This window comes from Asparagus officinalis, chromosome 4 (genome assembly GCF_001876935.1).
Source record: "Asparagus officinalis chromosome 4, Aspof.V1, whole genome shotgun sequence".
Lineage (NCBI taxonomy): Eukaryota > Viridiplantae > Streptophyta > Magnoliopsida > Asparagales > Asparagaceae > Asparagus > Asparagus officinalis.
This window is the reverse complement of record NC_033797.1, coordinates 80,511,316-80,516,149: the sequence shown is the minus strand read 5'-3', so window position 1 is coordinate 80,516,149 and position 4,834 is coordinate 80,511,316.

Genomic DNA, 4,834 nt, shown 5'->3' with positions numbered 1-4,834 from the left:
CACATCTCACACAGAGTCATCACTCATATCATCAGATAAATGACTGTTCACAAATCCCCTACGTGCATCCAAACCCGCGAAACGGTTCAGTGAGAGGACTACACACAATTCGATTTTGGCATGGTTCGAACTCAAGCAAAATTCGGGTGACGAAACGATTTCACTAACCAAGTGCGAAACGGTTCACTTGGCCCAACAAACTAACCCCAGTGCGAAACGGTTCACTGGTGCGAGTCTGGAAGATACATCAACAGTCTTATCCGATCACATGAACCATGTCTTCCCCATCCCAATTCTTCTTGTTTTTCTAAGTCAACTATAATCCTCATTGGAACTCGGGTTCACCACCTAAACTCAATCAGCACACTCACACATGTCACTAAGTCTATTCATGATGCACGAGGCCACTAAGTCATGAACTACTAAGGTTCTCAACACATCAACAGATCATGAGTATAGCATGTTAAACATGATTACGCAGGTTTATGTAACAGAAATGAGAAGTATAATAAACATGAAATGCATAAACAAAATACTACAGCATGAATACATACATAAGGAACTTCACCACTTTTGGAATATCCAAACTCCTCATGCAACATATCCGTACCTACGTTTTTCTAAGATAATAATACGGTAAACTAGAAACCGATGTCGTTTTGTACATGAAATATCGCGCTCTACGACGATCAGTCATACTATCATAAATAATAATATCCTTTTTCCAAAATTATTATTATTATTCGTTATAACTAATTAAAATAAAAATATATTAATTCCTTTCTGCATAAAAAGTAATATATTTCTATTTTATAAATTTCCCTTAAATAATTTCTTTTCTATAAAATTTCGTAAATTCAAAAAGTAATATATTTCTATTTTATAAATTTCCCTTAAATAATTTCTTTTCTATAAAATTTCGTAAATTCAAATTTTAACACATAACTTGTCATTTCATGTTTCGTAAATTCAAATTTTAACACATAACTTGTCATTTCATGTCCGTAATTTCTTAAAAATACGACTAAGAACATTATTAATCTAAATTTTTATCGTGTGCTCATAATCATCATTCCACGCAGATATTCACAATTGCATATTAATCACCATAATAATTTAACTATATCTAATCATCATACTAACAACAATATTAACCATTAATTAACGACAAGGGTGAATGCGAGATCTTGCCTACGATAAGTCGACTGCGAACGTGGCTAGCGGTGTCGGCGCGGTTGAGTTCGTCGGCGAATCTGGCTAAGGACGACGGCGGAGGAGTTGAGAGCGGGGACGAAGGAGGCGGCAGCAATGGGGGTTTGCCGGCGATGTGGTGCAGGCAGCCTGTGGCGACAAGATGGAGAGGAGGTTGATGGCGGGGTTTGTTGGGGAACNNNTGGTCGCTGGCGGCGTGGTTGGTTGACGCGGAGCAGAGAGTAAGGAGGTTCGGTCAAGGGGAGAGGAGGTGGCGGAGTAGGGGTCTTGGCAGCGTTGGAAGAGGAGCTGGGCAGTGAGGAAGAGCAGGCAGAGGTTCAGGGTGGCTCGAGGTGGCGTTGCAGGTGGTAGAAGAGTTGAAGGCAGCGACAGGGGGAAGGTGGAGCTTGGGAGCGCTGCAGCGAGCGGTCGGGTTCTGGAGAGGATGAAGGAGGAGTTCGACGATGGCTGACGACGTAGAGAGGTGAGAATGGAGGTGGCGAGCGGGGACTGGAGGCGGGCTGTTTGGGCGCTCGAGTGGGGCTTGAGGCGGAGGAGCTCGGCCTGGAAGCAACGGCGAGCCTCAGAGGTTGAGCGAGCGGCGGTCGGATGTTGGGGATGAGCGGCGACGGTGCGATTAGCGGTGGAGGGGGAGGCGCAAGTGTCCAGAGGTCAGGGGGTGGGCTGCTCGGTTGTTGGGTTCGCTAGAGGATGAGGGAGAGGAGATGGAGTTGATTCAAGCTTTTGGGAAATGGAGGGGGGAGAGAATGACTGTAGAATTATTTATTGAGGAGTTGGGGCAGATGACGTGGGTGTACGTGAGTAGTTGCTTTAGGGAGTGGGAGTGGTTGTGCGCAGTGTGGGGTGATATGGAGGACTGTATACTGGTTATTTATATAGGATATGATTTAGATTTAAATCAATAAATTAATTAAAATAATTAATTACGGTATTTTAAAATTTGAACTAATTACAAAATAATTTTCTATAAATAAAAACATACCTGTTGTGCTAATACAACAGTTGATAGTAAATAGTATAAGTAATACAACAATTTATATAAATAATACGAAATTAATAATACAACATTATACATGAAATAATACGTAATAGTAACAATAATACAACGTATAATTTAAAATGATACGTATGGTATCGATAACACAATGGATAAATTCTAGAAATTTTTACTGTACTAAATAAATTTATAAATATTTTAAATTATTTAAATAAATATAAAACTTGAACTTTAAATCATAGAAAATTATTGGGAAAATTGAGAAAAATGCAAATACTCTTTTTAAAAATAAGAATTAAATATTTTAAAATACCAAAAATTTATTTAAATTAGTATCAAAATTCACGGTCATTACAAGATACAAATAATATGTTAATATATTAAGTCCAATATAATATAGAATTAAATATAAGATATAAGAGGGATAAAAATATAAATTTCTCTCTATAAGTTATATTAGTATAAAGGTAATAGTGGAAGGTGCTATTAGTGAAGAAGTGCTAGAAAGTGACTCACTTGCAAGTACATTTTTTTCTCCAGTGTTGCTTTTATGAACATGTTGATGAGTATATTAGTAATTATCAGTTTAAATCAACATTATCTGTAAAATCTCAAGAGATATAGTAGTTGAGATTTAAGATCTTATGATATAAGGATAATAGCTTTAGAGATATTTTAAATGAATTTAAATCTGGTAGCTATAAGAAAAATTCCCTATAAGATCCCATCTATATGATCCATATAAAATGGAACTTATCTCTGAGAAGAGTAAAAAAGTTACAAACGTTCTTTTCTTTTCACCAAAAAAAACCTCAGAGAGTAAATTAGCAAATGGAGGATCATCATCTCCTATAATTTATGAAGTATCTAAAGAGTTAGATGAGAAGCAAGGTGAATTAAATAGATGCAGAACATTTTGACTGCTTAAAAGTGAGGTATTCGTAAAGCTTATGAAAATTACATGATCTATATATCATATGATCTTGCGTATATAATTGTTAATTGTTCATCTAAATTTTTTTTAGATTATTAGATTATAAAAAGAATATTAGATTTAATTTCTTTTCAATACTACAATGAGTTGTCCTCTTAATTGTCGTTAGGGTCTTCAACTTGAGTTAAATGTGTTGGCCTTCTTGTTTTGATGATGATTTACAAATAATTTACTACTAATATTGTTTGTCTAGTGTTTGTGCATTCCTATGTATTGTAGACATACAACGTAGTTGGAGGATGGATGGAATAGAGCTTCAACGATCATATCCAAAGAAGGTTGGCGGAATGTTGGTGAAGCCTTGCTATTCAAAGTTCAAGATCCAAGTTAAATCTTCATCCGCGAGATTACCTAGAAGAGCTTATTGAAGATCAAGATCTAGCTTGGGTAATTTAGTTTAGGATTTATATTATGTGTGTTAAGTACTCTAAGCTCAATTATCTACACACACGCATTTATTGGTTTCTTTGTATATATATAGTTATATATATATACACAAGATTTGGTTTCTATATATATATAGTTTTATATATATACATATATATGTTTTGGACTTTCATGTTTATAAATATGAAATCACATATTTCATATTTACAATTGTGTTTTTGAAAATATTGCATAGAATATGTAATTTTATGAAAATATGGTATTCATTGTTTTTGGACTTAACAATAATCATATACATATTTTATTAAGTCTATATAATCATTGTGCAAAGTTTCAAAACATGGTTTAACCAAAATATCAAATTTCACATGTTTACATTTTCGTGTTTTGAACTATTTTGTAAAATGATGATTTTTCACAAATAGGAAATGCAATTTGGAAAATTCTTTTTGTAACATGTTCATTTACATGTGTATATACATTTCTCAAAGTTTCATAATTTTTGGACTTTATTTGTTATTTTTAAAAGTCTCAAAAAATACTTTTAAAAACCAGTTTTTTTTTAATATATCAGTTTTCGGTCGACCGAACCGGTCAACCGAACCTGAGTTCATATGCTCACTATGCGATAGAGAGTCTGTCGGTCGACCGGTCTGGTCGACCGATAGCTCCATCGGTCGACCGATGAAATTTCTGGTCGACCGACGATGTCTTTTTCAGCTTCCAACGGCTAGTTTTATTACCGTTGCTGGGGCTGTTTCTGTCTTTTGACTTGGGATTTTTAGCTGAGGTTTTGGAGGATATAAATACTCTCTTTGATCTCAGTTTTCAAAAAAATCCAAGAAGTTTTTAAACAAGGATTTTAAAAAGAGTTTAAGCTTGTTTAAGCTTGTTTAAGGGTTTGGTTTAAAGCAGTTTTAGCTTTCACAAGTGGAGAAGATTATCTTATTGTTTGGGCCTCAAATCTCCATCTCTCCATCTTGATCTAGAGAAGTTTTCCTAAACTCAACTCTAGCTTTTACTTATAATTATTTGTTAATTATCATTTCTATTAAAGCTAGTTTTATATTGAGTTTAGTTGATTTGATTTTATCTCTCTAGCTTTCATTTGTTATTTGTCAATTATCATTTCTATTAAAGCTAGTTTTATATTGAGTTTAGTTGATTTGATTTTATCTCTCTAGCTTTCATTTGTTATTTGTCAATTATCATTTCTATTAAAGCTAGTTTTATATTGAGTTTAG